This window comes from Columba livia, chromosome 1 (genome assembly GCF_036013475.1).
Source record: "Columba livia isolate bColLiv1 breed racing homer chromosome 1, bColLiv1.pat.W.v2, whole genome shotgun sequence".
Lineage (NCBI taxonomy): Eukaryota > Metazoa > Chordata > Aves > Columbiformes > Columbidae > Columba > Columba livia.
This window is the reverse complement of record NC_088602.1, coordinates 158,413,451-158,427,506: the sequence shown is the minus strand read 5'-3', so window position 1 is coordinate 158,427,506 and position 14,056 is coordinate 158,413,451.

Sequence of the window (14,056 nt, the reverse complement as noted above, 5' to 3'; positions counted from 1 at the left end):
GTGCTGCTTTCCTGGACAACTTCCAAGCACAGTTTGGGTGATACACAGGCCAGGAACCATTTCCAGAAAGCAGAATGGATGAAGTCACCATGCCCAAGTGAAGCAGGGAAGGAGAGTTTTCTTACAGGAACACAGCCCAGATTGCCGCTTCCTTTCAGAGCTGGAGAACAGAATCACTTCTCCTCATTTATTAACGTTAATGTACCCAGGGAGACCTTGAGTCAGATCATAGACTTTTTTTGGTTACTGTAAGTTGAATGGCACAATTCTGAAAACAAAAACAAAAACAAAAACAAACAACAAACCAAAACAAAACAAAAACCCAACAAAAACCCAACAAAACCCAGAATAAAGATATGAAATATTCTTCAAATGTTCTAAAATATTTTTCCTACACTTAAGAGGGCCCTTCTTTTAAACCCTAAAGTTAAAAGCCAAAGGAGATTCTCCTGAGAAGCTGGACACTCCCAGTGTGAGGCCATCAGAAGACTGATTTCTGAGTCACCATGTTTCTAGGAAGACAGGATGGTGCTCAGCAAGCTCTGAGCCAAGGACAGGCAGGGAGGGTTACATGCTCAGGAGAAGGAGGGCAGCCAGAAGAGGAAGATTTCTTTCACAGGAAGAAAACAAAAGCAATCAAAAGGAAATATTTGCAGATGCTTAAGAGGTGTCTCAGGAAGTACATTACTATGTTGATTGAGATGTCAAGTATCTGATAAACTGCACAGGAATATGCAGTTTTACGCATGGATTTTATTTCCACATATGGTTCAGCTGTCCTATGGGGAAATTTAGGTGAAGTCTAAAGTTGATATCAAATCCCTTTCAGTGAGGATTTAGTTTGCTCTGCTTTGTTGCAAATGCAACTGTCTGATTTTTGCATAGAAGTGCATGTTAGTTTCTCAAATGATACTCTATAGCAATAAAACTGTCTTCTCTAAGTTATGGTATTTTAAAGCAAATTTATTTGAATTACCTCAGTGTGCATATTTTTGGTATCTCCTTAGAGACCCTGATGCGTCTGAGGAGAAACAGAACTGAAACATTATGCATTGGTTTAAGGTCTTGTAACTGAGCAAGTTTCTGCCAGCTTGTGTGTGCTACCTTGAGCTCATAGCTTCTCAGTAAATTCAGAGCAGTTCGACTGATATTTCCCAAATAATATTCTAGGCTACAAACATCCATGTTTTTTTCCTAAGCTGATGCCAATGACAACTAAGAATCCACTTAAGAAAAATACTTCTATTCGGGTTGTATCTTGCATACAAGCTATACTGTCCCATACCTGATACAAAGGGTTTGCTATTTCTTTGTATTTTATCCATTTTCCATAATACTACCAATGGTTGGAGTGCTGCCCAATGGCATGACCCGCCCCTTATATGGCATTTATCATCCACTGCACCCAGCTGTGCACGTTGTGGAGCTCTTTCTCCCCCAGATCCCAGGGTAAATTTGCCACTGGCGCTCAGGGTCCTGCTAAGAAACCAGAAAAATTAGACTACACTAGGATCTGTGTCACTAATACTAAACTGGAGTATCTTTTTAGTTTTTTGGAAATGAACATTTATGGACATTTGCTTACAATACACAAAGGATGAATTAAAATATCAACTAAACTCTGTTAGGTAAAGTTAAAATTGCACGCTATGTAATATAAACAGTATTCACACTTGAGAACTCCTCTGCCATTCTATCAGCCATTATTTATTCTGCCAGTATAACTTAAAATGTTATCACCTGACTTTTTGGATACAAACATGATCATACACTATAATACATTTATCTGTAACATCTAGTGTTTGGACAACACCAAAATCTCCTCCCCTTTACCTATTAGGGAATACACTCATTCTAGACAGTGAATCTGATGGTGTTACTGGTTTCTCTATCAAAATGTACTACAACACTTAGGAACAAATCCACGTTACCCATGCACACAAATGTGTCAGTCAGTCAGTGTAGATGCAAGTGCTCGCAATCGTTCATACACTGGCTTCTTCAACGTAACTTTCCCAAAGCTGAAAAAATGAAGCAAAAGCAAGTAGGGGAAAGTATTTTGACATCAATTTCAGCCTACTGATAAGCAATGGCTTGGGACTATGAATGTACCTGTGATAGCACTAAAGTAAGTTTGGGCTTGTTGCCTGGCATTGTGTAAATTTTGGGGTTGTCCCATGCAAAGACAGGAGTTGGACTTGATGATCCTTGTAGGTTCCTTCCAACTCAGGACATCCCATGATTCTCTGATTCTATGAGTTTTCACACCAAGCAGGGATCCTACTCTGCCATAGCCAGCCACCCCAGCAGGAGCTCAAGGCTGTACCTGCTGTAGCCTATGTAGGTCAGGACAGTGGGCTGCCATGGATGGAAAGGCTGCCATGCCCTGGTGGTGCTACCTCTGAGGGCAAACAGCTCCAAACAGAGAGACACTGGCTGCTCTTGCGGTAGGGTGGTGAGGAACCCTTCAGAGAACCAGCCATTAAGCTGTTGCCACCTTTAAGCTTCTTTTTCTCTTTCACATGGGGCTGGAGGAGAGACCCAGGTCCCCCAGGGAATCATCCCAGACCCCATCCCACTTCCACCCCTCCTCCAGCAGCAGCAACTCTGTGCCATGTTCAGTCTGTTCATCCTGTCTAGAAGCCTTCAGGAAATTCAGTGCTGCCACATGGACAGAGTTGACTGCACAGCCAATGAACCCAAAAGACACCATCTTAGAAAGGCCCAATTCTATGTGGATATTTCTTCGATTTCAGGTTGAGAGAAAGCAAATTCTGTAGAAAGCAGAGTAGCAGCTCCTAATCATCCATATCTGTGCAAAGACTTTTCAGTTCCTTGGAGGAGAAATGCCTACCTTCATTACATGGTGAAATGGAAGTAGAAATACTGTTAAAAACAAAGCGACACTGATAGCAATTGGCAGAAATAAGAAAATGTGGAAATATAAGTAATTGCTAAGGGAGAGAAGAAGCAGCACCAGCCAGCCAGGGCAAAGCTAACCAGAAGGAGTTATTTACATACATCAGGAGCAAATGAAATGAAATCCCATTAACAACATAGCCCTGCTGCTAGACAGGTCTGGCAGGATCATCGATCACAAAGTGCAAAAGGCTGAAGTACTCAAGCAGCGCCAAGGAGCAGCAGAGGTGATGTCAGCTGGAGTCAGCCATCGGAGATGAGCACAGATGCTCCTTCCCACACACCCTATTCAGACAGCTTTGTCTCTGCTAGGCTGGATACTTTGCACCTAGAAGAATTAACAATTGCGGCCAAGGAGCTCTTTGAATTATTAATGCTAATAAATCCCAGAATGATAAAAAAAAATCCAACTTGCAAGGTTCCAAACAAGATTAGATTGACATTGGTCTCCGATAAAATCCGGGACAGGCTGGCAGGGAAAACAGCAAGGAGTCAAAAGAACAAGTGATTCAATCAACATTGTCTACTTTTTTTTTCTTATTTTTATAATCTACCTCAAAAGTTTTGAGACAGCACAAATTTGATTCAGTTACCCAACTTCTTTAAGGCAATAGAACAAGTCCTTCACAACATTCTTATAAAAACTAGCTGTACAAGAAAATCAATGCACTCATTTTAAAAAGATTAAGGATCGCTCAGTTGGTAGGTCTCAGAAAGGCATTTGCAATCACTCAGGGTTTCTCAAGCAGAAGCCTCCAGGGAGCTACACTCATTCCATTCAATATCTTTATCAATGATCTTGAAAAAAAATATTAAATCATTGCTGATAGAATTTGTGGCAAATAAAAAGAAAACAATGAAGAGAGAAAAGATAATGGGCATAGGTCAGGGTCACTTGGAAAAGGGGATTCATTTGAATGCATGTTTCAACACAACCCAATGTAAGGTCATTCTTCAGGAGAAAATAAATCCCATTTATAAGGGGGAGGGGTCATATCAGAGGAAAGAGTGGCTTTTAGAAGGATTTAGTAGCTGTAACAGATAAGCTAAACAACATGATAGCTGAAAGGGCAATTGATGTCCATCACGGTATAAACAGACAAATGCCAAGGAGGAATAAGGAAATCATACGGTTTTATTTTACATTATGTTTATTACTTCAAAACACAAAATTGACCATGAGTGTTGATGGAGCTGCCACTTCTGTTGTTGATCTATTTCCAGTTTCTGTTTTTTTCTCTCTTGCTGCCATGTCTGGGTCTCATGGCCAGGCCAGGCTGTGTCCTGGAGCCAATGGGCTGGATAACTAATGCCAAGGCACTGAATATTCCTGCCAGGGGGCCCAGAGGTGACACAGGTGGAGAGATGAAGGATGCTATAGTGCTATATTTGGGAACTAGAAAAGAGCTGAGGAAGAATGCTCAATTTTGGGAAACGCCTTCTGGTGAGAAGATGTTGAGGTTTCATCTATTTTGATTACCCAAGAAAAGGATCAGAGGTGATTTTATCACAGTGTAACAACCTAAACACAGAAGGCATTTTACAGCCAGCAACACTTCAATCTAATACAAAAAGACATGTGGTCCAAGGGTTGGAAGCCATACCAGACAAACTCAGTCTAGAAACTTCTATTTCAACAGGGAAGGTAAATAATAATTGAGCCCTCACTTGCAGCTTTTAAAACAAGAGTGAATGTGTCACAAAATGATATGTTATGGTTGAAACAACAGTTTTGACTGAAAGTAGAAATCATTGCGTAAGGTTATTTGGGAGACACAGTAGATCACATAAGGCCCTTCTATGCTTACTTTATTATTTTGGTATTATTCCCAGGCCTTGGAACTCATCTGGAAGTCTGATACTATCCTCTTTGCCTTTTGTTCTCCCTTTTGAGACAATGGCATGACAAGGAAAAAAGGCAAACACAAATTGTATGCACTTTGTGATCAGGCAGGTTTTCAATCCTGAATTTGCAGACCTACATTGACTGCTCAGAGAACCGACAACAATTTTGTGGATTTTTTCCAAACACATGGAAATGGCTACTTGTACTGGCATTTTGTACTCTAGCCATGAAGTAAATGTAACTGTAAAGGTTTCCACATCTTTTAACTACATTGTCATTTTTTAACATTTTTAACTTGGTTTAAAGCTACAACATGCAATGGTTTCAACTTACTATTGAATTGTACTGTAATTACATTATAATTAGACTTTGTACTTCCCTGAACACATCAATTTGAAAAGTTGGGGGTTGTCTCTATGTCTGAGTTACTTTCTGACCACTTGGTGTATTTATAGACACCAGCCCTCTCTAGTCTATGCTGTAATAACACTGGCAAATACTAATCAACCTATATCGATTAGTAGTTGCAGGTACACATGGAATCATAGTAATTTCACTGTAATTGCTATGTAATTATTATGTAATTAGTGTCTGATCCACAAATTAAAACATATGCTACTTTGTCATTAATGTTTTTGTTATATTTAGTTATATTTACCTGTCTCTAATAAATTTTAGCTGTAACATAGCAGTGAAAGGAGACCTCATTTTTCACTAGGAATAATCTTGATTCCACTCCTTTGAAAGGAGTCCATCTAGAAGTTCTTGCACTTAAAGATGTAAAACCAAAACAAAGAAAATAAAGTGCATTTCTTGCAACATCCACCAGGGAGGACTGCTGCTACTTTGGCAACGGGTTGCCTGTCCTTGTGTTATGAGAACATCCATGTCCATAATTTAGCATTCATTATCCATGACCATCTCCCTACACTTTAAGTTCTTATGTAATTAAAGAAGTTAAAAGTTTCTTAGAAAATAATTTTTGAGTCAATGTCTTCTCTCTCCCATCTCACATTACTATGAGAATTCATTCCCTTTCACTTTTCCCTTACTTAACATCTTATCTTGCTTGTCATAAATATAATTTATATCTAAATCACTGCATTTCAGGCAGAAACAGTGTGGAGAATGATTTCTGTAGGCTTTAAACTACAGACTCATGCTGACATTGCTCACGTCCCTTGAGATTTACGTGTTTGTTTTTCTAGCTAAATTCACATAAGAACAGCTCAGATTCAAAGTCCACTTACAGATTAAATTTTGTAAATACTTTTTTTTTTTTTTTAATTTAAGTGATTTATTTTTCTGTTAACTTCAGTCTGGCTTTTCTCCAGGAGTTACTTCAGAGTAAAACACAAGATTTTTGCTTTTCTTTGGATGCAATCTTTAAACAAGGATTTGGAAGCCTGTAAAACACGCAGTAACTCAGCAGATGATGGGGTATGGAAAGGTGCGCTTCCTCTCAGCTTCCCAGGCCAGCTGGGAGCCCAGGTAAGGAGCCACCTGAAATAAGTGACCCCGACTGTGTGGTGGCAGCCAAGCAGAGCAATGCATGGCAGCCAGCACTGGGCACAGAGACTCAACCCCACAGATACAGAGGTAACAGGAGGCACTAGTTTTGTGACAGTAAAAAGTACTAGTTTTGTTCCACAGCTTCCAATTGGAGATGTCCCCTGAGTTACCCTTCAATAAGATCACACATATGTTAGAAGAATTCTGGAAATGTAATTACTTTCCAGTTACCACACCTCAACTCAAGTTTGTAATTAAGGGATCTGTCATAACCGCCATGAGAGCCCATGGAGGCCTCATCAACTCTGCCATTGGAGATCAGAGAGTTATCTCAACTGGCCAGCTGGGATGTATCCACTTAGGGCTAGCAAAAGCACCCTCCACATGAATTAGATCTCCACTGACTGTGGCAGGAGCCTGGACTCACAGTTAGACATCTAAATCTTGCTTTTCTTATTAAGAAGTTGAGCCAAATCCTAATCCGCCCAGTTTGTTCACAGGACATCTACACAAACATAAGGGAAGGGCACTCTAGTAAATTCCTAAATCCAATTCAATACCAACACTGAAAATACTAACTAAAAAGCTATTCCATAATTGCAGCTATCTTTTTGCTAGATTATCCAATAGTAGGCAGTATGTATAATAAAGATCCTGATTTATTTGTAATGTTTATTTAAAATGACAGAACAAATTACCTCTATCCAATACAAACTCCGCTTTAAAATTCCATCCGTTTTTGCTGGGGTTTTAATACTGGTCCTAATTTGCATCTTTATGCTAAAACATGAAAATAGAGCTCTTTTCCTTGAACACTCACATTTTTCATTAACTTCTGTAGAAACATCTCATGTAAAAGGAATGCTAGATCAGAAAGTGGTAGCTACAGTAAGTGCATGCTAAATAGTGGCATGCCAGAGAGGACAGTGTCCTCCAGTGCTTTACGAGGAATAACCCTTTTAAATCAGGCAATATTACGCCTACTGCTTGGCAAATATTGTGAGCTTCGTTTCAGAACCCCCAACTACAGTTTTCTGTGGGTCCGAATACCAATTTCAAGAAACATTTTGTAATCCCTGAGTGGTAAAACAAGAGGCTGAAAAGGATGCCCAGCTCCCTGCAAGCCTTCAGATAAACTGGATGGCAGAAGTTGGTGTGAAAAAGGCACATTTTTTAGGGCAGGCAGTTATAGTAATTTTCTTTAAGAGCAAATCTCTGGATATTTCTGTTTTGATTAACATGCCAACTCAAAGGGAATTTGGTTCATGTGTATAGATGACACTAACAGTGATATCTTAAAGGCCAAACACAGCATGCATCAACAGATCATTGCTTTAGAAGAGATGGTTCTAAATATAAGCTTTAAAACATTTATGAGGTATACACAGAATATGTTTTCTGCTTCTACAGATGATATTCACTGTCTTTTTCCTTTTGCTTCATTCATATTTGCCTCCTTCAGCTGTATGTACAAATGGCACTGTTTTTCTCAAGAACAGTTGCAAAGATTGCAATGACATCGAATGTGACCTGGTTTCAATAATACTGAATAGATCAAAGTAACAAAACAACACCCCCAAACAACTGAAAAACAGATCACAGTATAGTTGCACTGTAAACCAAAGGTATTTCTGTCAGTCCCAGCGCTACATCACACTAGTTACTTCTGGCTCCTTTTGTTAAAAACCAGCTATGTTTCTTAGCTAGAGATTTGCATTTTATTCCTGATTACATTATGTATTCTCACTCAGAAAGTGCAGAGGACACGAATATTTAAGTATGCGAATCAAGCAAGACTGCAACATTGCCAATTCCTTTCAGTCTATTTTCTCATCAGTTCACCGGAGATTCACACATTAATGGCTTCCTCGCCGTTAATAGGAGTTATTTGCCACATGCACCTCATGAACTCGTTGTGGAAAACTGTAAGGCGTTTTGTTGGCTGTTCCTATTTACAATGTAAGAACGTGCTGCTGTGCCAGTGATTTCTGTGGATGTGTTGCCACTGATGCAAACAGGGGCTGCTGTGACAGAGGACGTCTCCTCTTCTTCATTAGATGGGGTGGCAAAACCATTTCAGACATTGCCAGTTGGAAAATGGCATGCTAATTAGCCAAGCACCTGGTATTGCTGGTATTGTTTTTAATAAGTATTTTAATACTCTTCCTATATATTGCTATCAAGAAGCTTTAAATGAGTCATAAGCAAGAAAGAAGTCTGAAATACCTTATGTAGAACAATAGCGACCCATGACTGGGACCTACATCTTGCATTAGCAAACAGTATTTATTAATATTTCTGTGTCAGTTAATCAGTTAAAAATACAGAACCACACAGATGGACCCAAAACAAAGCACATAAGAGCAAGTGACTTTTTACATGACACGAAGTCTGAAAAATGCCCAATGCAAAGGGAAATAAAGAAATTTCCAGTGTGAAAACACTCATTACATCAAGTCTGCAAAGAAATACCAAGACCTGGCTCAGAAACAGCCCAGCTCTCACTATGAGCTTTTGTGGTTTTTAGATAAATACCTCCTAGAGATGCACCAGTGCCTGAAGCCCCCAGTTCCCAGCCAAGCAGCAGCAACTGGGTGTGCTGACACAGCAGAGTGAGCCCACAGAGATCTGCATTATCACGTTTACAAGAGGTTATTCTAAACAAGGAAGAGGAAAATTTTGGACATCAAGTGTCCTTGACTGTCTGTCCTGAATTGTAATTGTGTGTACTATTTACCCTGTTCATATCTATACCTTGGTGTGAAAATCTGAAGGAATGCTAAAATCTTCAGCATAAATAGCATATTAATGTGCTTTTCAAAAACTGTACATTTTTACCAGGGAAACTGAAATATTTTCATCCAAGCATATAATAAACTTATATTTCTTTACAGCCTGAATTTCTCTTAAATAACCATAAAACCTCCTCACCCGTGTTCTAATAATATTGACGATTTACACTTTGATTTAAGAACAAGCAAACAAGAATCTATACTTTCCACTGAATGAGGAAAGTATTAGATTACTACCTAAAGCAACATTAATGATATATTGAGTAATTTGGGTTGGAAAAAAAAAAAAAAAAAAGAAATCTTAAAAATATATCTCCAGAAAGCATGATGAAATAACAAACCACAGGAGGAGGATGGATCCCTGGCTACACCTGTTGTCAAGTCCTCTTGACAATATGGTGGGATTAGGCTGGTTAATGAGTATACATGGATATTAGCATGGATCCTGGTGTCTGTGCACTCTCTGCCTGTGGAGGTGTTTCTGAAAGGCTATTCCAGAAGCCATGGGTTTTACAGTGTTGTGCTATCCTGGGGTGTTCACGCAAACAGCCTCAGGACAGCCAGGAGGGAGTGGTCTGGGGGTGGCTTTTGAAGGGATGTAATTTCCATTGACGTGTTCGTTTGGCTTCTGTTTAAACCAATAAACATAACAAATATGTCATCATAATGCTTAAGTGACTGATGATATTAAACACAGGGCAGTTAGTAATGGTAAGCTAATCAGAAAAATATGCTTGGAGGTGAAATGGTACTATTCCCATCTTATCTGTTCTCAGTGTTTAATCCAAACAAGGTCCCAAATATGGCACAGGTGATGGATGACTTAGGCTTGAGGGTAACATATTAAAAAACCTACATGGTACTGAACAGCTTCATGAATGCAGAAAAGAGGTCAAAAAAAACCAATAACAAGAACAACAAACATTAAAAATAGTATCTTGAATAAGTCAGGGCAAGGAAATAATTTAGCATTGAAGAAATCTAAAGCTGTGTCATGCCAATGTGCACAGGACAGAACAAGCTTGGGTAGATGACATTGATTTAAGCACCTTGCTCAGCTGTTCCACATCTGGCTTGTGGCAAGCAACTGGCTGCATCCCCATGGGATACACAGCAACACAAGACTCCAGCATAAGCCATATCTCCAAACACGAGACACTGAAATCCTGTGGAAGAATAAAGTCCTTGTGAAACTCTGAAAAGTGAAGTTCAAAGGGGTTTCCAGTAGATCAGAGAAAGGAGAGTGATTTTTGCCTCTAGAAAAATGCTGAGTTGCTGTACAGGGGATTCCCTCCACGGATACTCCTCTGAAGCTTCTGCCAAGTATCACAGGGTGGGGTTTCATTACATAGTTTTAAACATTAAAAAAGAAAAAAAGAAAAAAAGAAAAAAAAAAGTGTTTAATCTTCTGTTTCTCTAGCTAGTGATCAGCATAGGTAGCTTTGGGAGAAAACCCTCCATCTGACAGCCCTATTATAAGATGGGGCAAAGTGCCTGGGAGGATTTCCCTCTTGTTCTCTTCTCTCACTTCTCAGATCACCAAGGGAACCCAGGTGAACAGCTTCTGCAAGAGACCTTCTTTTTAGATGAAAAAGTTATTTGAAATGAATCCCACTTTCAGATTTTTCTTTCAATTCTGGAAACTACCACTATGTCAGGTTAAGACGGATGGCTTGCCCTCCCAGAAAAACACAGTGAAGGACTGCCTTTACTGAGTCACACTTAATTTGATGTTTCTCCTATTTCTGTGTTTGAAATAATTTCCTACATGTAATTATACGATTAAGTAATATTTATGTGCATAAAAGTTTTCCTGTTTTCCAAAAGAGATTGGCTTGTCCTAGGAAGATTCTGCCTTACTACTGTGTTTTGGACTAGATGCTGCTATTTAGGATATTAGTAAGGGAAAGAAACTATTAATTGTGGGTTTTAATGAATTGTATAAAAAGATTCCACAGGAGGCCACACATGACAAAAAAATGTGTACACACAGTACAGGAGTGTAATTATATTGAACCCATACATGCACAGCAAAAAAAAAAAAAAAATGGGATTGGCAGTGTTTTAATGGTGTGCCAAATGTTAAATGATGCCTTTTATATCCAGATTTGCAGCATATCTTCTGAATTTTGAACAATCTATGTATGACTGAGATGCTTACAATTCATTTATCTGCTTCCTGACAAAAATCTGCCTCTTTCAGATTTTGAGTGAGTGTAACATTTTTTAAAAAGTTCAATTGTAGCCAAATCCTGCAGTGCTCATACAGCTAAACTCCAACTGAAAATTACAAGTGGTTAGAAACCGTGATATAATGGTCTCCAGCCTTTGTTAAACCCTCCATCTCAGGGTTTAACAGCACAATTCTGGAGACTGTAGGGAATAGTCCTGCTTTAATATGACTCATTTGATTATTTTGTATGTGTGTGTGCATTTCCCACTTAATACTCAATGTGATAGAGCATACAAACCCATGACCCCCAGAGAAATTGTGAGGACATAAATGAGGATGGGGCTTAGGTTGCAATATTTGTTGTGTAAAAGCTTTTGTGAATTAGCCTCCACATAACCACAGTGATACAAAATGAACAGCTTTCAGAGACTACTTTACAGTGTTATTTTAGTGAGTTATGCAGCTTAAATAGGATTTTACTCATTAGAATTCTTGAGTGTTCTCATTCCCCATGCAGCTGACGGAGGCTCATGGCACCTCCAGGCTGCACTGCTGTAATTCTTTGACAACAGGTTGCAGGTCTTAAAAAGATGCCACTTTTTTAAAGGCACAAAATGTCCTGGAATCTTAATTTTTGCATACATGTCCATCTGAATTGTGGCACCTAGAGGGGCAGGTGGCAGGAAGAAGATCCTTATGTGCACCCTGAAACAGCCTTTTTCCCCTGGGGTGGGAGGGTGACAGCTTACCCGAGGATTTGCTCAACTGGCATAAGTCTCATACAAGATATAATGTCCCCAAACCCAACAGACCCCACTACACATGGAGACGAGTGCAACCTCTTTTAGGATCCAGAAATATGACTGGCCCCACCTGATCTGGAAGAAAATTAAGTGCAGGTGCTGGAACTCAGCCCAGGGACCTTCGTCAGAGCTGGCAGGTTTAAATGTGCTTCCAGCCCCCAAAGCCAAGAAAGATGGTTTCATCCCAGCCCCATAGGGAAGGGTGTGTGTGTCTTTCTGCATAGCTAATAAATATCAAGAGGTTGCTTGCAGGAGGAGGTTGCTTCTTTAAAGAGATGTGAGGCCAACCCCGTGTAGCTGGGAGGGGGCAACAGCTACTTTTGCTGCAATTTGAAATAAAATTTCTCTTTTCCTTGCCAGCCTGGGGATAAAAAGAGCTGTATACCAGACCAGCAGTGCTGAGGGCACGTTATCCTGAGTGGCTGGAGGCACAACCTGCTGATATGGGGTCCACCACACTGAGACCTGTGTCATTTGCTTGGGGCTTGATGCTGTGAGCAGGTGCCTGGTGTTTGGCCCTTGTGTATACAGGAGCTGAGAGGAGTCGCCTGCTACTGATGTATGGTGGCTTGCAAAGAAGCCATGTGCAGAAAGCACTAGATGTGTGTAGTGAAGGTAAGTGAAACCAGAAGTCCTAATTCAATCACTCTGCCGCACTTCTGATCAAAGGAGCCCAGAGTCATGAGAAAACCCCTTTTGCAGCACAACTTAATGTGGTTGACAAGATGTCAGGTCTTTCAAATAAGCAAATTATCCTTTTTCTTATTTAAAACACCTTAATACCAGGCTATGTAAAAAGATTTACCAAGCATTTGTCTGTGAGCCTCCAAGGTCCTTAATCACACAGCCAACTTGATGGTCTTCATTCAAAGGAACTGAAGAGTGATGCTATCTGGTAGAACTAGACCCAACTATGTGGTCTTTGCTTTGGGGGTGATTTTGCCAGAGTCTGTTCTAAGCCCTGTTCTACTTGTTTTGGTCCCTCCCTCCTTCCAGTTTTATCCAATGATTAATGGAAAAGTACATTAAAACTACTCCTGGGTGCAGTCCAGAGCACAGAGTCTCCACCCCCCTGCAGTATGATTCAGGCTCTTGCTTGAAAACTTGCTCTCTAGACCATTAATTTTGCCTTTTGCATAATTTCAACTGGCAGAGCTAAAGGGACCCACTGCCAGTTTTTCTATAAATCTGTCTTCCTCTTTCTCAAACCTTTTTTTCCCCATTCATCTTGCCTATGCCATAATCATAGGATCGTAGAGTCATTTTGGTTCAAAAAGATCTTTAAGATCATTGAGAACAGCCATTAGCCTAACACTGCCAAGTCCACCTCTAAATCATGTCCCTAAGAATGTCATCTATGTGTCTTTTAGACACCTCCAGGGACAGTCTCTTAAAAATTGGGACCAACAGGTTTAAACCTCTCTTACACTGAAGTGTGCATCAAACCCACACCTCCCCGTCCTTGACCAAGAGCTTCAGGTTACCATATGGAAGATGAGCTGCAGGTCATGCTACCAGTTTGGAGGAAGAAAAGCCGCAGCTACTCCTATTTTTTTGTGGTGTCAGTTCTCACACAGCCAGTCAGCACTGGTGTCATAAATTGCTACATTTACTGAGGCTGAAAGAGATTTTACATAGGTCCAATACAAAGGGAGGTGGATCTTATTCAGGCTGAGACACAGATTTTTCTGTAGTGGATCAAGCTTCCAAGTTTGAAACAGCAGACACTTTAAAACGTACATGAAATTCCACAAAATAATTATAGGACAGCTCTTCCACACCCCTAGTCACTGAATCTGGAAGTAGGAGGTTTTAGGCTTTTCACCCACACCAATTTTTAAGGCATTTACTGTTCTAGATTTATTTTTTCTCCTTATTGCTATAATCACCTGCTCTCTGTAACCTGGATATTCCTGTCCTCCATGACTTCCTATAGCACTGCCTTCCACAGATAATTATGTCAAAATACATTTCCTTTGTGCTCAGACTCTTTAATTCAATTAAAAATGTC